We start from the raw sequence: 23,761 nt of genomic DNA on the forward strand, positions 1-23,761 counted from the left end.
AATAACAAGATTCGTCTTAGGTTTCATTCCCCTTAGGTATTTAAGGGATTTAGTTCATAACTAAATAAGAAAACATCTCAGAAGAATAAAGAATACAAAACATAAAGAAAACCCAAAACTCCTTAAGGGAAATTGAGGAGAGATCTTCAGTCTTGATGATGAATCCAGCTTCTGAGATGGATCAATCGGCTTTCTTAGGGTAATTCCTTACCCCTCTTCTCCGTCCCCTCTTTTCTCCTCCTCTAGTGCGTATTTATAGGCTTTGGAATGCCTAAAACCCCTCAAAATTGGCCTTTTCTAAATTGGACTCAACTTGGGCTCGGCAGGGACACGTCCGTGTTCGATTATGTCAGGCTGTGTTCGAGCCTGCTAAATTGACACGGCCGTGTGGTTTGCCCGTGTAAGGAGGTCCAGGCCGTGTTGATTTCGTACTTTGGCCCATTTTCTCCGTTTTTGGCCCGTTTCTCATTCCTTTCGCTCTCCTATGCTCTCCTAAGTACAAAATATGAAATTAAAGCATTAGGAGCATCGAATTCATTAATTCTAATGAGAAATCATCCATAAAATGCATTAAACATGGGGTAAAAATATGTATAATTTACGGTTTATCAAATACCCTCACACTTAAGCATTTGTTTGTCCTCAAACAAAATACTCAACTCATAATCAAAGTAAATTCTTCTTAACTTATAATTCTTATCGATAATATCTTAAAATAATCCATAGGTAATCATACATTGAGAGTTCAACTAAAAGAACATAAAAGTTTCAAACATTCCAAGTTGAGTATTTAATCATGCAAACATAGGTGTCTCTTCGCATCTAAGTAATTACCCTTAATTCAGAATATCACAGAGTTTCACATCCTCACTAAAGATTCACTCAAATCACTCGAGGTGTTTAAGGACAATAAATGAAGCACTCAATAGTCAATAATGAAAAGTCATTACCATAGGCTTTAATTTAAGATGATACATCAATCAAAAGGTCTTTAGAGGGCTGTAGTGCGGCTTGGTTAGGGGGTGTCGTCACAAGCTGAAAGAAAGGGTTAGAATCGAGATTGAATTGAAAAATTGCCTAACTAGAAAAAGAGTTAACCTTCACTTGCGTACAACAGAGCTTCTTCTCAGAATATGGAATTACTAATATGTATACAAAGTTTTTTTTTAAGAACAAGTTAAATAATATAGACTAATTACCAAGAACAAAACATAGCTAGGCAATCCATTTAACTCAAATCTTGACAAAAATAGGGATTAGTTTAGGGGATTTCAACAATAATGGGTTAAAGGTTAATATTAAGGGTAGTACAAGAATTGGTTTGTTAGGCTCAAAGGGGTTTACTAGGGGTTAATCGTGGAGGTAGGCTTTTCATGGCATGAGTGGGTTAATCCTAAGTGCCTTAATCATTTTGATATATCAAATCAAATGATGTGGTCTCGACATGCATAATCAAGAATGTAACACCCCGTACCCGAGACCGTTACCGGAGTCGGACACGAGCGGTTCACAGACTAAATTCACTTATTTTCATAGTCCATTTAAAAATTTCCAGACAAGCTGGTTACTGCATCACTGTCGCCTTAAAAATCATATCTTGAGTTTCAAAACTCGAAAACCAGTTTCGTAAATTTTTCCTGAAACTAGATTCATATATCCATCTACAAATGTTTTTCTAGAATTTTTGGTCGAGAAAATTAGTACAGTTTATTAGTTAAAGTCTCCCCTATTTCAGGGTTCAACTACACTGACCTTTGCGCATTACGACTTGGATATCTCCCTGTACAGGACTTCACTACTGATTCCGTTTGTTTCTATAAAAACTAGACTCGAAAAGGAAACTATAAATATATGGTATGACTTCTAATTATCTCTGGTTAATTTGTAATGAATTTCCAAAGTCAGAACAGGGAATCCAAAAACCGTTTTGGCCCTATTTCGCAAAAACTTAAATATCTCATAATATACTATTCATATGATCGTTTCGTTACTTTCCTACGAAAATAGATTCATCAAGGTTCGATTACATAATTTATTCACTATTTAATTCCATTCCTACTATTTTTAGTGATTTTTCATATTCACATCACTGCTGCTATCAGCATCTATTTTTAAGGTAGACTTTACCTATTACATAGTTTCCATGATTCAACTAGCCCTTTAGCATATATAGCACAAAATATGATCATGATTAACCATTCCAACGGCTAATCGTTCCCAAACATTTCCATACCTCTTAATGAACATCATACAAGACGATTATAATACTAAGCTCAAAGTGTATATAAGCCATTTTCGCATGGCTATCCAAATTTATACAAAACCAAAGGGTCCATGACCAACAACAAAACGGGTAGTCCTATACATGCCATTTCAAAGTTCAACCAAAAGTGTACCAAAAAGGGGCTTTGATAGTGTGGACGACTTCGACTTCAACAATCCCGAGTCCGATAGCTAACGAACCCAAAATCTATAAAACAGAGAATCAAAGAAACGGAGTAAACATTTAATGCTTAGTAAGTTTGAGCCATGAAATTAGACACAACCAAAGTATAGCATTCATATGGCTAAACGGATAATCTCATATGCACAAATTCTCAATATCATACTTACTTTACATTACCAACCCTTATATTCATACACAAAAGATCAACTTAGCCAAGGCCGGAAGCTCATTAATTTACTGAGCGAATATTATTTAAACGGAATCACCACCCTAATGCATATACGAAACGTACCTCATCGTTGGGTTTTATGAGCGTATCAATTTAAATTATTACAGCAAGATCACTCGTTCTCAAACCAAGTACCTTCGGAGTTTAGCCGGATATAGCCACTAGCTCAAATGCCTTCGGGACTTAGCCCGGTTATAGTAACTTGCACAAATGCCTTCGGGACTTAGCCCGGTATAATAACTCGCACAAATGCCTTCGGGACTTAGCCCGGATATAATAGCTCGCACAAACGCCTTCGGGACTTAGCCCGGATATAGTAGCTCGCACAAATGCCTTCGGGACTTAGCCCGAAATTAGCCACTAGCTCAAATGCTCTCGGGACTTAGCCCGGTTATCATCCGAACATTCATGCACATATCAATAAATCATGACACATCTAATTTCATTTTCATAATTAGAGTTCAAACACAAGTCACGTATTAAGCATTCCCATTTCGGCTCACTAGCCACATACAAACAGCATGGTTTAGTTTGCTTTATAACACGATCTCTATGCACATACATTATGACTTAATCAAATCATAAACTAAGTCTCATTGCTCGAAAACTTACCTCGGATGTTGTCGAACGATTTCAATGGCTATTCGACCACTTTTTCCTTCCCTTTATCGGATTTAGTTCCCCTTTGCTCTTGAGCTTAATTTAACAAATAAATTGATTTAATCATTTGAGCATCAAAAGAGGAACTCAAGGTACTTAGCTCATATATATACATTAGATACTAAAGTCACATACATATGAAATCATGAATCAACTCAACATATTAGCCAATATTCACCTTAGCCGAATTTTTTAAGTCAAGATAAAGCCATCAATATGTTTACCTATGGCCGAACATACACATCAACCTATGTACTCATTCATGTGGTCGAGTATACATATTCCAATATGATTTCATTTCCATTTCGTTTAACACTTAACTTTTACCACATATCAAATAACCCATTTCTTTACTCATGTGGCCGATTATATTCGGTCATGCATACACACATAAAATCAAATTGGAGACTCTATCAATCCAACATACATTCGGCAATAGTCCATAATTCTCTCTCTCGGCCACTCATTTCCCACTTAACAAAGCTTCCATTCGAACTCATTAGTGAGTATCAATTAACTTAAGTTATCTTTTAAACCTTTATTTATCACTTCATGCCAAACCAAAGACCACATTCGGCACTTTCATCCACCATTCTACCAAGCATGCAATATTCAACCACAACCAACTCACATTCGGCCCTAGTTCATAACAAGGTAGCCGAATTCTTTTTATGGTTCAAACACTCATCCATCATCATTCACCTAACTTTAACATGAAACAACAAAACTCACCATTATTAACTACCATAGTCAAAAACCTTACTCAATCCAAAATCAAAATTTCATCATGGGTTACAAAAAAAATAACTTCATATCTCACTCAAGATCAACTAAAATTTCAAGAACTAATATGAACCCCTTACTTTAATATTGACCTAAGATGGCCAATTGCTTCACTCATTTCTTCCTCCTTTCAATTCGGCCAAGAAGAATCAAAGGACACAACTTGTTTTCATCACCGAATGCTCTTGTTCCTCTTTTTTTTTTCTTTAGATTCGGCTAGCAAGAACATGAATGATGATCCCTTTTTTTTTCCTTTCATCATTTTCCTTTTTCCATTTCTTTATTACTAACTTTTTATTTTGTTATTCCTCCCATGATGCACCAACATAACATGTCTATGACATGTTTTGCCCATCACACCTTATCCACCCTATTTGTCATGGCCGGCCACTACTAAATGGGGGGGTGGAAATTGACATGCAAGTCCCCCCTTTTTCTTACATGCACTAATAGATCCTTATGTTTTGATCTATCACATTTCAAAAGTGTCACACATAAGTCCTATTGACTAAATTCACATGCAATTTACTAAATCGAAGCTTAAAAGTTTCACACATTTATATTCACATATTTTAGACAATAAATATCATATTCAAATAATTTGGTGACTCGGTTTAGCGGTCCCGAAACCGCTTTCCGACTAGGGTCACTTTAGGGCTGTCACAACTCTCCCCCTCTTAAGAAATTTTCGTCCCCGAAAATCTTACCGGTAAATAGGTTTAGGTATCGTTCTCATAGAGTTCTCGGTTTCCCAAGTAGCTTCTTCGACTCCGTGTTTGAGCCATAACACCTTTACTAACGGAACCCTTTTGTTTTGCAACTCTTTCACTTCACGAGCTAGGATACGAATCGGTTCTTCTTCATAACTCAAGTCAGATTGAATTTCAACTTCTGATGGATTAATCACGTGTGACGGATCAGATCTATAACGTCGAAGCATCGAAACATGAAAGACGTCGTGAATCTTTTCAAGTTCAGGGGGCAAAATCAATCTATACGCAACTGGACCAACTCGTTCGGAGATTTCGTACGGCCCAATGAATCTCGGATTCAACTTGCCCTTACGGCCAAATCTGAGTATCTTTTTCCAAGGTGAAACTTTAAGAAACACTTTATCTCCCACCTGATATTCAATGTCTTTTCGTTTCAAATCCGCATACGATTTCTGACGATCTGTGGCTGCCTTCAGACTTTCACGGATTACTTTTACTTTCTGTTCAGCATCTTTAACCAAATCAACTCCGAAAATTTTACTTTCACCGAGCTCGGTCCAAAACAATGGTGTACGGCATTTACGACCGTACAAAGCCTCGTAAGGTGCCATCTTAATACTTGATTGAAAACTGTTGTTGTAAGCGAATTCAATCAAAGGTAAATACCGTTCCCATGAACCACTGAACTCGAGGATGCAACATCTCAACATATCCTCAAGTATCTGAATTATCCACTCGGATTGACCATCGGTTTGGGGGTGAAAAGCGGTGCTAAAATGCAACTTGGTACCCAAAGGTTCTTGCAATTTCTTCCAAAATCGTGAGGTGAATCTCGGATCTCTATCCGACACGATAGAAATAGGTACCCCGTGTAATCTCACAATCTGAGAAACATACAATTCAGCTAGTTTATCCATTGAAAAATCCGTGCGTACGGGAATAAAGTGAGCCGACTTAGTCAGTCTATCACAACAACCCAAATCGCATCTTTCTTACTTGCCGATACTGGCAACCCAGATACGAAATCCATCGTGACTCGATCCCATTTCCATTCAGGTATCATGATCGGTTGAAGTAAACCGGTAGGCACTTGATGTTCCGCCTTCACTTGCTGACATACTAAGCACTTCGAGACAAAATCGGAAATGTCTTGTTTCATACCATGCCACCAAAACTGACGTCTTAGGTCGTGGTACATTTTCGTACTCCCCGGGTGATTCGGCTACAATGAGCTTCGTTCAGAATCATCGAAATAAGTTCTGAATTCCTTGGAACGCACAAACAACTTCGAAACCTCAAACAATCGTCATCATCAATTTGAAACTCTGATTCCATGTTCGAAACACATTCAGCCCGTTTTGCAACCAATTCGTCATCGACTTTCTGAGCCTCCCGAATTTGATGAATCAATAATGGTTTGGCCTTTAATTCAGCTACTAACACGTTGTCGGATAGATCGGACAAGTGTACGTTCATCGCTCGCGAAGCAAACAGTGATTTACGACTTAAGGCATCCGCAACCACATTAGCCTTTCCCGGGTGATAGTCAATGACAAGCTCATAATCTTTCAACAACTCCAGCCAACGTCTTTGTCGCAGATTTAAGTCTCTTTGAGTCATCAAATATTTGAGACTTTTGTGATCCGGAAATACATGGCACTTCTCACCAAATAAGTAATGTCGCCATATTTTCAAAGCGAATACGATGGCAGCTAATTCGAGATCATGGGTTGGATAATTTTTCTCATGTGGCTTTAATTGTCTCGACGCATAGGCCACAACTCGACCTTCTTGCATCAATACGCAACCTAACCTAAGTAGGGATGCATCGCTATAAATGACAAACTCTTTGCCTGATTCGGGCTGCACTAGTACTGGAGCTTCAGTCAAATAAGTTTTCAGTTGATCAAAACTTTTCTGACATTTTTCCGTCCATTCGAACTTACCATCTTTTTGAAGTAGCTTCATCATTGGTGTGGCTATCATTGAGAAACCTTTTACAAACCGTCGGTAGTAACCGGCAAGTCCCAAAAAGCTCCGAACCTCAGTAATATTTCTCGGAGGCTTCCAGTTAAGTATGGCTGAAATTTTGCTCGGGTCAACTCGAATACCCGATGCGGATACCACATGACCCAAGAAGCTAACCTCTCATAACCAGAACTCACACTTACTGAACTTAGCATATAACTGCTTATCCCGTAAAATTTGCAACACTAATCTCAGGTGCTCAGCATGTTCGGTCTCATCTCTTGAATAGACCAAAATATCATCAATAAACACAACTACGAACCGGTCCAAATACTGTCTAAAGATCCGATTCATCAAATCCATAAATACCGCAGGGGCATTAGTGAGCCCAAACGGCATCACTAAGAACTCGTAGTGGCCGTATCTCGTTCTGAAAGCAGTTTTGGGTATATCCAAATCTCGAACTCGCAACTGGTAATAACCCGATCTCAAATCTATCTTCGAAAACACTGAGGCTCCCTTTAGTTGATCAAACAAATCGTCAATACGTGGCATCGGATATTTATTCTTTATTGTCACCTTATTCAGCTGACGATAGTCGATGCACAACCTCATGGTTCCGTCCTTCTTTTCACAAACAATACTGGTGCACCCCAAGGTGAGAAACTTGGTCGAGCGAAACCTTTATCCGTCAACTCTTGCAACTGAGCTTTCAACTCTTTTAACTCGGTTGGTGCCATACGATACGGAGCTATCGAAATCAGCGTAGTCCCAGGCACAAGCTCAATACCAAACTCTACCTCCCGAACAGGTGGTAAACCCGGTAATTCTTCGGGAAAAACATCCGGGTATTCACAAACCACCGGCATAGATTCAAGTTTCTTTTCTGGCTCTTTATTATCAAGTACGTATGCAAGATACGCTTCACACCCCTTTTTCACATATTTATGAGCTAACATCGAGGATATTATAGCTGGCGACCCATTCAAGTCAGTAGACTCAACTCGAATCATCTCATTATTTGCGCACCTCAAATCAATAGTCTTGCTTTTGCAATTCACAACCGCATCATGCACGGTCAACCAATCTAAACCGAGGATAACATCAAATTCATCAAATGGCAAAAGCATCAAGTCCACCGGAAAACAGGAACCTCGAATTACTAGGGGACATTTCTTACACACTTTGTCGACAAGCACGTAACGACCCAAGGGATTTGACACCCGAATTACAAACTCAGTAGACTCAATAGGTAAAGTCTTACTGGATGCTAAGGTTTCACATATATAAGAATGAGTAGAACTAGGGTCAATCAAAGCAATCACATTAGAATCAAAGAGAGTAAAAGTACCGGTAATAACGTCTGGCGAGGAAGCATCCTCGCGTGAGCGTATAGCATAAGCTCTAGCAGGTGCACGAGCCTCAGATCTGGTTGTAGCATCTCTAGATCCTCTCTGACCACCACTAGGATTTCCCGTGTTTCTAGATGGTCTACCTCGAGCAGTGGTAGCACCCGGTTTCCCACTCTGGTTTACATTCTGTTCAGACAACCTCGGGCAATCTTTAATAAAGTGGTCAACTGATCTGCACTTGTAACAGGAGCGGTCATGGAATCTACAACTCCCCGAATGCCATTTACCACAATACTGACACTCCGTTCTGTCTCGACGATCATTTCCAACACTGGCGACCGAGGTGACTCGTGCACTCACAGGGGGTCGATCGCGATCTCGTCTAGAAAAGCCCAAAGTGTTTCTAGATCGGCCTAAATCATCTCTAAATTTCTTCGATGACTGTTGAAAGGGCCTCCCCATAGACCTTTTACGAACTCCTTTGCTCCCATATCAGCTTTTCTTTTCTCCATACTGAGCTCCTCAGCTTTGCAAGCTCGCTCGACGAGTACCACAAATTCTCAGATTTCTAAAATGCCAACACACAGCTTTATATCATCATTCAATCCATCCTCGAAACGTTTACACATCACGGCCTCGGAAGAAATGCATTCTCGCGCGTATCGGCTAAGCCTCACAAATTTTCGTTCATAGTCGGTAACCGACATGGAACCTTGTTTGAGTTCAAGAAATTCCTTTCGTTTTTGGTCAATGAATCTCTGACTGATATATTTCTTTCGAAACTCGGTTTGGAAGAACTCCCAAGTTACTTGCTCTCTGGGCACAATAGAAGTCAACGTATTCCACCAATAGTAGGCAGAATCATGTAGCAAGGAGATAGTACACTTTAGGCACTCATCGGGTGTGCAAGATAGCTCATCGAGTACCCGGATAGTGTTGTCCAACCAAAATTCAGCTTGCTCGGCATCATCGCTGTCCGTAGCTTTAAATTCAGTAGCCCCGTGTTTTCAGATTCTGTCAACTGGGGGCTTATTTGACCTTATTTGGTCAGTTACCGGAGGTATGGTAGGTGCGGGGGTGGTATTTGTCGGGAATGGAGGTTGTGGAACAGCCATATTAGTTCGAATGTATTGGTTGAACCAATCATTCATCACGCTATAGAAAGCTTGTCTAGCTTCATCATTCGGATTACAAGTAATAGGTTGAGAGTCCGCCGGAGCTGTCCCTTGTGCGGGAGCAAGCGCTACACTCTCAAGATCATCAGCTACCGCTCGGTCGGGATCGGGATCTATTACTATAAGTAAACACATTTGCAAATGTCAGAAATCACCACACTATCAAATAATCACATAATGGCATGTATAGCTAGACCCAAACGTATTACGGTAGTCCTAGAATCGACTAAACCGTAGCTCTGATACCAATTTAATTGTAACACCCCGTACCCGAGACCGTTACCGGAGTCGGACACGAGGGGTTCACAGACTAAATTCACTTATTTTCACAGTCCATTTAAAAATTTCCAGACAAGCTGGTTACTGCATCACTGTCGCCTTAAAAATCATATCTTGAGTTTCAAAACTCGAAAACCAGTTTCGTAAATTTTTCCTGAAACTAGACTCATATATCCATCTACAAATGTTTTTCTAGAATTTTTGGTCGAGAAAATTAGTACAGTTTATTAGTTAAAGTCTCCCCTATTTCAGGGTTCGACTACACTGACCTTTGCGCATTACGACTTGGATATCTCCCTGTACAAGACTTCAATACTGATTCCGTTTGTTTCTATAGAAACTAGATTCGAAAAGGAAACTATACATATATGGTATGACTTCTAATTTTCTCTGGTTAATTCTTAATTAATCTCCAAACTTAGAACAGGGAATCCAGAAACCGTTCTGGCCCTGTTTTGCGAAAACTTAAATATCTCATAATATATTGTTCATATGATCGTTTCGTTACTTTCCTATGAAAATGGATTCATCAAGGTTCGATTAAATAATTTATTCACTATTTAATTCCATTCCTACTATTTTTAGTGATTTTTCACATTCACGTCACTGCTGCTATCAGCATCTATTTTAAGGTAGACTTTACCTATTACATAGTTTCCATGATTCAACTAGCCCTTTAGCATATATAGCCCAGAATATGATCATGATTAACCATTCCAACGGCTAATCGTTCCCAAACATTTCCATACCTCTTAATGAACATCATACAAGACGATTATAATACTAAGCTCAAAGTGTATATAAGCCATTTTCGCATGGCTATCCAAATTTATACAAAACCAAAGGGTCCATGACCAACAACAAAACGGGTAGTCCTATACATGCCATTTCAAAGTTCAACCAAAAGTGTACCAAAAAGGGGCTTTGATAGTGTGGACGACTTCGACTTCAACAATCCCGAGTCCGATAGCTGACGAACCCAAAATCTATAAAACAGAGAATGAAAGAAACGGAGTAAGCATTTAATGCTTAGTAAGTTTGAGCCATGAAATTAGACACAACCAAAGTATAGCATTCATATGGCTAAACGGATAATCTCATATGCACAAATTCTCAATATCATACTTACTTCACATTACCAACCCTTATATTCATACACAAAAGATCAACTTAGCCAAGGCCGGAAGCTCATTAATTTACTGAGCGAATATTATTTAAACGGAATCACCACCCTAATGCATATACGAAACGTACCTCATCGTTGGGTTTTATGAGCGTATCAATTTAAATTATTACAGCAAGATCACTCGTTCTCAAACCAAGTACCTTCGGAGTTTAGCCGGATATAGCCACTAGCTCAAATGCCTTCGGGACTTAGCCCGGTTATAGTAACTTGCACAAATGCCTTCGGGACTTAGCCCGGTATAATAACTCGCACAAATGCCTTCGGGACTTAGCCCGGATATAATAGCTCGCACAAACGCCTTCGGGACTTAGCCCGGATATAGTAGCTCGCATGAATGCCTTTGGGACTTAGCTCGGAATTAGCCACTAGCTCAAATGCTCTCGGGACTTAGCCCGGTTATCATCCGAACATTCATGCACATATCAATAAATCATGACACATCTAATTTCATTTTCATAATTAGAGTTCAAACACAAGTCACGTATTAAGCATTCCCATTTCGGCTCACTAGCCACATACAAACAGCATGGTTTAGTTTGCTTTATAACACGATCTCTATGCACATACATTATGACTTAATCAAATCATAAACTAAGTCTCATTGCTCGAAAACTTACCTCGGATGTTGTCGAACGATTTCGATGGCTATTCGACCATTTTTTCCTTCCCTTTATCGGATTTAGTTCCCCTTTGCTCTTGAGCTTAATTTAACAAATAAATTGATTTAATCATTTGAGCATCAAAAGAGGAACTCAAGGTACTTAGCTCATATATATATATTAGACACTAAAGTCACATACATATGAAATCATGAATCAACTCAACATATTAGCCAATATTCACCTTAGCCGAATTTTCTAAGTCAAGATAAAGCCATCAATATGTTTACCTATGGCCGAACATACACATCAACCTATGTACTCATTCATGTGGTCGAGTATACATATTCCAATATGATTTCATTTCCATTTCGTTTAACACTTAACTTTTACCACATATCAAATAACCCATTTCTTTACTCATGTGGCCGATTATATTCGGTCATGCATACACACATAAAATCAATTTGGAGACTCTATCAATCCAACATACATTCGGCAATAGTCCATAATTCTCTCTCTCGGCCACTCATTTCCCACTTCACAAAGCTTCCATTCGAACTCATTAGTGAGTATCAATTAACTTAAGCTATCTTTTAAACCTTTATTTATCACTTCATGCCAAACCAAAGACCACATTCGGCACTTTCATCCACCATTCTACCAAGCATGCAATATTCAACCACAACCAACTCACATTCGGCCCTAGTTCATAACAAGGTAGCCGAATTCTTTTTATGGTTCAAACACTCATCCATCATCATTCACCTAACTTTAACATGAAACAACAAAACTCACCATTATTAACTACCATAGTCAAAAACCTTACTCAATCCAAAATCAAAATTTCATCATGGGTTACAAAAAAAATAACTTCATATCTCACTCAAGATCAACTAAAATTTCAAGAACTAATATGAACCCCTTACCTTAATATTGACCTAAGATGGCCGATTGCTTCACTCATTTCTTCCTCCTTTCAATTCGGCCAAGAAGAATCAAAGGACACAACTTGTTTTCATCACCGAATGCTCTTGTTCCCCTTTTTTTTTCTTTAGATTCGGCTAGCAAGAACATGAATGATGATCCCTTTTTTTTTCCTTTCATTATTTTCCTTTTTCCATTTCTTTATTACTAACTTTTTATTTTGTTATTCCTCCCATGATGCACCAACATAACATGTCTATGACATGTTTTGCCCATCACACCTTGTCCACCCTATTTGTCATGGCCGGCCACTACTAAATGGGGGGGGGGAAATTGACATGCAAGTCCCCCCTTTTTCTTACATGCACTAATAGATCCTTATGTTTTGATCTATTACATTTCAAAAGTGTCACACATAAGTCCTATTGACTAAATTCACATGCAATTTACTAAATCGAAGCTTAAAACTTTCACATATTTATATTCACATATTTTAGACAATAAATATCATATTCAAATAATTTGGTGACTCGGTTTAGCGGTCCCGAAACCGCTTTCCGACTAGGGTCACTTTAGGGCTGTCACAAAGAAAGTTCTAGAATAACAATTCAATACTGACGCACTCAAAGCAATAATAAGAGTGAGCATGAAAGGATGAATAGTTGCTCAAAAGGCTAAAAAATCTCACAAAAAATTATGGCTTTTTGATGTTTAGACTCGTGAATTCTAATTCAAAGTAATACCTAGACTTGGGGAAATAACCTATAATTTAAAATTCTTAAAAAAAATCAACTTATTATGCTTGATTCTCTAATATCTTAAAGTTTAAACAATCAATGCATAAATCCCTATGTTTTAATTCAAGATGTATCAATCAAAATCATAAGTCAATCAAAATTTATCCAAAATATGATATGAGAATTTTTTATGAGAACAAGGTGATTATTTAGGGATTTTTCTGATAGTGACATAATACCCCCCAACACTTAAGATTTACATTGCCCTCAATGTACAAAGATAAATATTAGAGTATAAAAATAAGATAGGGGGAGGAGTGAAACTTCCTGTATTAAGAACGGATGATATCCTTGGATTAGCGAGATCGAGTATTGGAGATACTTTGGATGGCAAGCTGGACTCTAAAGGTAAGCCGTTTTGTTTTATTTTTTTTTATTTTAAAAAAAGGAAAACAAATGAATCTTAAAAACTTAATAAAAGAGAAATAAAATAAGATAATTATTCTAATTTTTCAGGTGGCACGACCGTGTTTTTCTATTCCCACGCCCGTGTTCACCTATCAAGTTCACCCGTAGCCATGTCGCATGACCGTGGGGATTTATCGCATCCCGTGTTTTGGGGAAATCATGTCCTGTTTACGGCCGTGTTTCTTTCCCTGTTTGGCCACGGCTTTAGGCACGCCTGTGTGCCTGTCCGTGTGGGCTAAAAAAAAAACCCTTGCAATTCAAAGATAAATTTAATTATTTAAAGTGTTAGAAATAAGAAATCAAAATATGTTAGTGCTCGGGTTACCTCCCGAGAAGTGCTTATTTATAGTCTAAGCTCGACTTACCTCTCTAGTGAATGATTAGGGTGGTTCGAGGAGTTCGTACTCCTCAGTCCTACTATCAATCTCATCAAAATAAGGTTTTAAACGGGTGTTGTTTACCTTAAAAGTGCTGAACCTAGGGCGACTCACCTCTACCGTACCGAATGGAAAAATACTAAGTACCGTAAGAGGGATTTTTTCATTCGGTGTGGTAGTGACAACGTAAGGATCTGCGGCTTCTAATAAGACTTTATCGCCAACCTTAAGTTGATTTGGAGAGGTATCAAACTCATTCTGGAGTAATTTCGGTTTATCGTGTGTACTTAGTTTATGTACTCTCCATTCATTTAGCTCCTCTATCCGTAGCCTTCGTTCTTCATGAGTGTATCTTCTATCATTGCTGGAACATGGCTCGTGAACTTCTTTGAAACTTAATTTCTGCAAAGTAGGCTGTGTCATATTGTTAGTTTTAGTAGATTGGTGTGGACTATTACCTTCACTGTTCGATGTGATGCTGGAATTACGAGCTTGAAGGGTGATCGTTTCATCTCCCACACGAAGGGTAAGCTCACCTATGCCCACATCAATAATTGTTTTAGCAGTTGCTAAAAAGGGTCGTCCTAAAATTAAAAGTACCTCGTTATCCTCATCATGTCTCAGACGACAAAGTCTACTGGGTAAATATACCCCTAGGAAATCTAACTGTTTTGTCAGCCAATTGAATGCTCATCCTGGTCTGTTTGGGTTTACCGAGACCTAGTCGTTTAAACATTTTATAAGGTATAACATTTATACTTGCCCCTAAATTAGCTAAAGCATTATTCACACATAAACTACCAATTAAGCAAGGAGTTGTAAAACTCCCTGGATCTTTCAATTTGTTAGGTAGCTTATTCTTTAGAATAGCTGAGCAGACTGCATTGAATTCCACATGCGATGTAGCATCTAACTTTTGCTTATTGGTTAGAAGTTCCTTTAAGAATTTTGCTGAGTTGGGCATCTGCGAAAGAACTTCAATAAAGGGTAAGTTAATATGTAACTTCTTTAAGAGTTTGATGAACTTACCGAATTGTTCTTCCATTCTATCATTCTTCATTGCATTAGGATATTGCACACAAGGTTTATAATTCGTACTTACCTATTTAGGATTTTCATTGCTTACCTCTTCTCAACTTTTGTTAATCGCGTTGTCTTGCTGTGATTCTGGTTCATCTAGCTTTTTATTATCCTGCACAGCGATAGCATGAAGTTGCTCCTTGGGATTGGTCTCTGTAATGCTAGGTAAAGTACCTTGTGGGTGTTCAGAGATTAGCTTTGCAAGTTGCCCTATTAGAGTTTCGAGACCTTGAATCGATGCTTGCTGGTTCTTAAGTGCTATCTAGGTATTTTGGAATTGCGCTTCCAACACCGAGATTAATTTTTCCAACATCTCTTCAAGGTTCGATTTCCTTTCCTATTGGTAGGGTGGTTGCTGAAATCCTTGGGGAGGTGGTGCCCTTTGATTTCCTTAATTTCCTTGGCCTCCCCATGAAAAATTTGGATGATTCCTCCAACCTGCATTGTAAGCGTTACTATAAGGATCATTTTTGAGTTCGAGGATTATTACCCATATAATTGATTGCTCGTTTTCGGTTGTAGGATTGAAGGATTGATATTCTGTATGCACACCTCCTCCACTTGAGTCACACCTTATTACAGGATGTACCTATGAAGAACTAAGAAAACGATCAATCTTTTTATTGAGAAGTTTTACCTGATTAAAGAGTATGGTGATCGAATCGACATTATAAACGCCGGCTGTTTTCGTTGACTTTGTCCTCATGACTTGCCACTGATAGTTATTCAGTGACATCTCCTCTATAAATTCATAGGCATCTTCCGATGTTTTATTGTTTATGGTTCCACCAGCAGCTGCGTCAATCATTTGTCTTGTGGAGGGATTCACACCATTTTAGAACGTTTGAACTTGCAGCCATAGAGGTGACCCACGATGAGGGCGCCTTCTCAATAGATCGTTGTATCTCTCCCATGCATCGTAAAGTGTTTCTAAGTCCATCTGCACAAAAGAAGAGATATCATTGCATAATTTAGCCGTTTTAGCCGGCGGAAAATATTTTAGTAAATATTTCTCGATCATTTGCTCCCAAGTAGTGATAGACCCTCGTGGTAACGAGTTTAACCATTGTTTAGCTTTGTTTGTTAGTGAGAAGGGAAATAACCGAAGATGGATGGCATCATCAGAAACGCCATTGATTTTGAATGTATCACAAAGTTCCAGGAAATTTGCTAAGTAAGTGTTGGGATCTTCATCCTGCAAACCATCAAACTGAACAAACTACTGTATCATCTGAATAGTGTTAGGTTTTAATTCAAAATTATTCACAGCAATAGCAGGTCTAACTATACTTGATTCAGTTCCTGTTAAACAGGGTTTAGCATAGTCATACATAGTACATGGAGTAGGATTTTGATTAGCTGCAATTGCAGGAGACAGCTGATTGTCTTGGTTTTCAGCCATCTCGTCGGTTGGAGATTGAGTATTGTCTTCTTGTTCGTTTTCTGTGTATCGTAAACTACGCCTTATTTCTCTTTGATTTCTACGAACTGTTCGATCGATTTCTTCGTCAAAAAGTAAGGGTCCTAACGGGTTTCTTCTAGTCATAAACTATAAAAACTTGTCAAGAGAAAGAAAAAGTAAATTAATAAATAATAATAAAAAAATTAAATTAAATTGCAAGAAAAATAAATGGCTAAAGTAATAAAAATTTAGTGTTCCTAATATTTCAGTTCCTCGGCAACGGCGCCAAAAACTTGATTGCATGATTCGTAACAAGTAATAAATATTTATAATGAAGATCAAACCTAGACTAACTATTATCACGACGAAAAGGCAAGCGCACCTATCGAACAATAGTATAGTAATGGCAAGACCGGGATATCGTACCCAAGGGAACCAAAAGTACTAGTAATAACTATCTTTTTGTTATCTAGCCTAAGAATACAAGGGTTTTTTTTAATTAACTAATTGTTTAAACTAAGAATGCACAGAGAAAAGAATTGGGGAATTGCTTTTGGGAAAATCGATTAACTTGAGACAATACCTAAGGAAAAATCCACCTAGATTGTAGTTGTTATTCTGGCTCTGAATCGGACGATTTATTCATTCAACTTGTTCCGTAGAGATCCCTAAGTTATGTTATTATCCCTATTCAAGACTAATAACGTCTAATCCCTAGATTGAATAACCGAGACTTTTCTCTAATTAACACTCTAGGGTTGCATTAACTCGATCTATAGATCCCCTTATTAGGTTTCACCCTAATCTGGCAAAATCTTGCCACCCTAATTCTAGGCGCGTAATCAACTCTGCTTAATTATGGAAAATGTACTCTTAGATAGGGTCTATTCCTCCTTTGAATAAGAGCGTGTCTTGAATCAGTATCCTGGGATATCAAAACAAGAATTAAGAACACATAATTAAGAACAAGTTAAATATTTATCACACGATTCAGAAAATAATAACAAGATTCGTCTTAGGTTTCATTCCCCTTAGGTATTTAGGGGATTTAGTTCATAACTAAATAAGAAAACATCTCAGAAGAATAAAGGATACAAAACATAAAGAAAACCCAAAACTCTTGAAGGGAAATTGAGGAGAGATCTTCAGTCTTGATGATGAATCCTGCTTCTAAGATGGATCAATCAGCTTCATTAGGGTAATTCCTTACCCCTCTTCTCCGTCCCCTCTTTTCTCCTCCTTTAGTGCGTATTTATAGGCTTTGGAATGCCTAAAAACCCTCAAAATTGGCCTTTTCTGAATTGGACTCAACTTGGGCTTGACAGTGACACGTCCGTGTTTGATTACTTCAGGCCGTGTTCGAGCCTGCCAAATTGACACAGCCATGTGGTCTGCCCGTGTGAGGAGGTCCAGGCCGTGTTGATTTCGTACTTTGGCGCATTTTCTCCATTTTTGGCCTGTTTTTCGTTCCTTTCGCTCTCCTATGCTCTCCTAAGTACAAAATATGAAATTAAAGCATTAGGAGCATCGGATTCACTAATTCTACTGAGAAATCATCCATAAAATGCATTAAACATGGGGTAAAAATATGTATAATGTATGGTTTATCACAAATCCTCGATCGGTCAATTCTTGCAACTGAGATTTCAATTCCTTAATTCAGTCGGGGCCATTCTATATGGAACTATCAAAATCAGAGTAGTACCAGGTACTAATTCAATGCCAAACTCAACTTCTCAAATCGGAGGCAAACCCAGTAGTTCTTCAGGAAACACATCAGAGAATTCACAGACAATAGGCACTGATTCAACTTTCTTATCATTCATTTTCGAGTCTAACACATAAGCTAAGTAGGCTTCACAACCTTTCTTTACATATTTCTGTGCTTTTATTGCAGATATTACAGCTGGTAGTCCATTCAGATCATTAGACTCAATTCGAATTATCTCATCATTCTTACACCTTAAATCAATGACTTTTCTTTTGCAATTCAAAATAGCATCGTGCAAAGTTAACCAATCCATTAGCAGAATTATATCAAATTCGTCGAAAGTTAAAAGCATCAGATCAGCAGGAAAAGAGATATCTCGAATCAATAATGGGCAATTCTTGCAGACTTTATCAACCATAACACTTTTACCTAAGGGGTTCGATACTCTAATTACGAATTCAGTGGACTCTACAGGCAAAGTCTTACTATGCACTAATTTCATACAGATATAAGAATGTGTTGATCCGAGGTCTATCAATGCAATCACAGAAGTATCATAAAGAGTAAAAGTACCAGTAATCACGTCTGGTGACGAAGCTTCCTCACGAGCTCAGATAGCATAGGCTCTGGTAGGTTCTCTGGCCTCAGATCTAACAGCAGTATCTCGAGTAACTCTTTGACCACTACTTGTATTTCTAGAAGGTCTACCTCTAGCTGAGGTGTTACTCGGTCTCTGATTCTGTACATTTTCTTAATCAGCGAGTTTAGAACAATCTCTTACAAAATGATCCAGGGATTCACATCGGAAATAGGCTTGGTCATTCAATCTACAATTTCCCGGATGTCTTTTACACAGTGTTTACATTCAAGTTTCTCAGATCGGACATTTCCAACACTTGCAATAGATGTAATAGGAGCTCTGGTGTTCGAATACGATCTAGTTCGATCTTTGTTCGAATGTCCCACATTAGTATTTGAACAGTTCTGATCATCTCGGAATTTTTTTGACCTAGACTAAAATGATTTACTCGAAGATCTCTTTCTAGCATCTCTAGTTTCAAAATCAGCTTTTCTTTTCTCTTTACTTAATTCTTCAGCCTTACAAGCTCGCTCAATGAGCACCACCATTTCTTTAATCTCCAAAATCCGAACTAGTAGATGAATATCTTCATTTAGACCATCCTCAAACCTTTTGCACATTATTGCTTTATTTGATACACATTTTCGAGCATATTGGCTCAATCTCACAAATTCTCGTTCGTATTCAATAACAGACATACGACCATGTTTAAGCTCGAGAAACTCTTTACGTTTTTAATCAATGAATCTCTAACTAATATATTTCTTCTGAAATTCAGCTTGGAAGAAATCCCAAGTGACCCGTTCACTCGGAACTACAGATATTAAAGTTTTTCACCAATGATACGCTGTATCTCTCTGAAGTGAGACGGCACATTTTACACATTTCTCAAGATTCAGAGATATTTCATCAGACACTCGTATTGTATTCTCTAACCAGAATTCGGCTCTTTCAGCATCATCACTCGTTGTAGCTCGAAATTCTTCAGCCTCATACTTCCTAATCTTATCAACCGGTGGTCTGATTAGCTGAACCGGACTCACCGAGGGCATAACAGGAATTTGAGAAGGATTAACCGAGGGTGGAGATTGTTGAACAGCCAAATTGGTTCTAATATACTGAGTGAACCAATCATTCATCATCTGATAGAAGGCTTGCTTAGCCTCGCTATCACAGCTACTCATAGCCGGTTGTGAATCATCTTGCATCGTCCCTTGTGCGGGGGCAGGCGCATTGCTTTCAAAATCGTCAGCTACAGCTTTATTGGGATTCATTGCTATATAAAAGCACATTTCAATGTCAGGATTCATCACACTATCATAGTTTTAGATATATGGCATGTATAGCTAAACTCGCATACGCTATGGTAGTCCTAGAACCGACTAAACCATAACTCTGATACCAATAAAATATAACACTCCTATCCCGCAACCATCACCGGAATAGGAAAGGGGCGTCATCGGACAGATAGAACATTACAGAACAATACAGAATCACTGATATCATATAATATCAATACATAGATATTCATTCACAATTTAACCTTTAATATGGTCTATGAGACCTAAAACATACATCTAGGAAAGATCGAGATTAAACCGAACTCATTCAGAATTTTCAGAACTTAACCAAATATTTCAAAACTGTCAAAGCCACACGCCCGTGTGACTAGGCCGTGTGACTCACATGGGCATAAGCCACGCCCATGTGATCCAACTGTGCCAAAAAGAGGTCCTATACTGACTTTTTCACACGGGCAACAAACACGCCCGTGTGCTACGGCCGTGTGATACTTAGCTAGCTACTGAGTTAAGCCCACGGCCTTATGGCAAACCTGTGTACTATGGCCGTGTCAAACTTAATAGGTTACTGCATTTCATACTTGGCTACAAGGCATGCCCATGTGCCCTGACTGTGTGGCACAATGCAGGCTTGGTTTAAGCCAACTTGCCACCCCTATATGGGTCTTTTCTACTAGCAATGTTAAACAACATTCAAACAACAATTTTCAGCCAATTTCATGATCAAAACTTGCTTCATTACAATTATATCATCATCATTCAACAACCCATTCAAAACCATACCAAAACTTAAACAAACACACCATTTGCTAGCCAACTCTTATGGCATAGCATATATATACAAATTAAAGCTTAAATACATCAACATTCTAGCCTATACATGCCATACTTATAAATATGTACACTTCAAAAGTACCAAAATGAGTTTGATAGTGTGGTGACAATCCTCGACCAACCCCGAGCCTTCAGTAGCTACGGTAACTGTAAAACAAACAGAAATCACATAGAGTAAGCTACAAATAACTTAGTAAGCCAAATACAACTAGTCCATCTATTAAAACACATAAGTAAGAGTCAATAGTAAGAATTCAGAGTTATTTCACATTTATTATTTCACAGAACAGAGTCTTTCATATTCAGAGATTTTGTACGATACATACGTACCTGTATAGATTATACAGTTCATAATATATTCAATCCCATATCTTGTACTCTATTCTCAGATGATTCAGAAACGACATCGATACTCATAGACAGGTACAATGCCATCATCTCAGACGTGGTCTTACAAGTAATTTCTAATCGATGCCTCTGTCCCAGACAGGGTCTTACACATGATCATATACGATACTGATGTCCCAGACATAGTCTTACACGTAAGTCCCAAATCGAGGCCTGTGTCCCAGACACGGTCTTATACGATATCTCAATTGATGTCAAAGTTTCTTCATCAGGCTCTCATAGCCGTCCAATACAGATTATATCTAACTCATACAATGTTCAATCAATTTAATGCGTGATTGTATTTTGACTTACCTCGTATGGATCTTAGACGGACACGAGTCACTATTCAACTACTTTGGACTTCCTTCGATCTAAGTCTGATTTTTTTTTGTTCTTGATCTATTACAATTCAAATTCAATCATTCAATCATTCATTTTTCAAAATAGTCCATGAACACATATTTAGCAAACTTTGCATTTTGGCCCTTACATTTTCACATTTTGACAATTTAGTCCATAATTCACAAAATTACAAATATGCATAATTCACCAAGACTATAGCTTGGCCAAATATACATGGCTTCCATACAAGCCCAAATAACACCTTTAATTCACAATTTAGTCCTTCAAAACCTCATTTTCACAAATTAGCCCAAATAGCTCATTTCATCATAAATTCAAGAACAAACATGATAATCTCACATATATCTTTCATAATCCATATAAGAACACTACAAATCTCATATAATCATCAACGGTACATTTTATAATCTTCAACAAAAATAGAAATTTAGACATGGGTTTTGAAGAACACCAAGCAACGATTACAGAAACGTAAAAATTATCAAAAACAGACGAAAATTCATACCTTAATCAAGATGAACAAGGGCGGAAACCTAAAAGGGTTTTCATCTTTTTATTTTCTTTGATTTTCTGTTCTAATAGGTGTTTTATGAACACATGCATGAATTTTGTTTTCTTTAATTCATGTTAAAGCATGAGACAAGGTCATTTATGACCATTCAAAAATTCAATGGAATAATTGCCACATAAGGCCATATAATCCAAAGCCATGCCAATTAAACACATTGAATAACTGACATACAGATTTTATCATTTACGCGATTAAATCCTTTTTGTAAAATCGAACATAGAAATAGACAAATTAAATCACAGAAATTTCACAGATAGAAATTCATCTATCACAGACACAAAAAATATTATTAAAATATTTTTTGGACTCGAATTTGTGGTCCTGAAACCACTATTCCGACTAGGGTCTAAACCGGACTGTTACAGTGGTAGTTTAGACCACATGTTGGTACTTAGTGTGCGAGACACCCGAGTATCCAATAGTATTCCAAATGGTTCAACGGGAACAAATGATGATAAGAGGTTATACAAACTAATACGAATCAGTACAAGTATTCATGTGAAATACGAGAAGAAATTCATAGCTGATGTATTTATACATAACTAACATAATGGTGATTATGTGTTAGGCTTTAGGCCAAATGAGAATTTACCTGTGTTTTAAATTATGCTTATCTAAATTGTGGATGATTTGGTAAGTTGTATTTATTATGTTTATCTAAATTGTTTATTTGTGAATTTGTTAGTTTTGCATTTTGGTTTATTTTTCTATTCAATTTTAACTTAATTAATTTTTCTATGATTATTTCTGGTGTTTATGAGTATTGATCGAACTATTGATTTACTCCCTGTAGACCCTAATATTGAATGAACTTTTTGACAGCGAAGAAGACAAGCAAGTCAGAGAAGGATCGAATAGATGAATTTCAAAAATTCGAATCAAAGAAACTGAGCAGACCCTGTTCAAAATCCTATCCTTATTGCTGATGATAGGGATAGAGCTTTAAGACAGTATGTCGTGTCAGTGTTTAATGATCTTAATCTAAGTATTAGGAGACATGAAATTGAGGCACAACAATTCGAGCTAATGCCAGTCATGTTCCAGATGCTTCAGACAGTGGGCCAATTTAGTAGAATGCCTACCGAAGATCCTCACCTACACTTAAGGCTTTTTATGGAGGTGAGCGATTCTTTCAAGTTAGCCAGAGTACCTGAAGATGCGTTACGATTGAAGTTGTTCCCGTATTCGCTAAGGAATAAAGCTCGAGTCTAGTTGAACTCATTGCCACCAAATTCAATTTTCACATGGCAAGAGTTAGCAGAAAGATTCCTCATGAAGTGTTTCCCGCCTAGTAAGAATGCTAAGTTGAGGAATGAGATCATTGCCTTCTAACAATAGATGATGAGTCCTTGTATGAGGCATGGGAAAGGTACAAAGAATTATTACAAAAGTGCCCTCATCATGGAACCCCACATTGCATCCAACTTGAGACGTTTTATAATGGTCTCAATGCTCACACGAGGATGGTAGTAGATGCTTCTACTGACGGTTCTCTCCTTTCTAAGTCTTATAATGAGGCTTATGAAATCATTGAGAGGATTTTCAGCAACAATTATCAATAGCCAACCAATCGAGCAACGTCAGGAAGACGAGTTGCTGGAATACATGAAGTAGACGCTCTTACTTCACT

The 23,761-nt window shown here is 37.9% G+C and overlaps 1 non-coding gene across 1 annotated transcript; it reads right to left on the bottom strand.

The window, feature by feature from the left end:
* Positions 1 to 23,433: 23,433 nt before the first annotated feature.
* LOC121228380 (small nucleolar RNA R71) lies at positions 23,434 to 23,539 on the bottom strand. Its single transcript, XR_005925956.1, has one exon. It is a non-coding gene; the product is annotated as a small nucleolar RNA R71 (small nucleolar RNA).
* Between the last annotated feature and the right edge of the window lie 222 nt (positions 23,540 to 23,761).

Source organism: Gossypium hirsutum, chromosome A04 (assembly GCF_007990345.1).
Source record: "Gossypium hirsutum isolate 1008001.06 chromosome A04, Gossypium_hirsutum_v2.1, whole genome shotgun sequence".
NCBI lineage: Eukaryota > Viridiplantae > Streptophyta > Magnoliopsida > Malvales > Malvaceae > Gossypium > Gossypium hirsutum.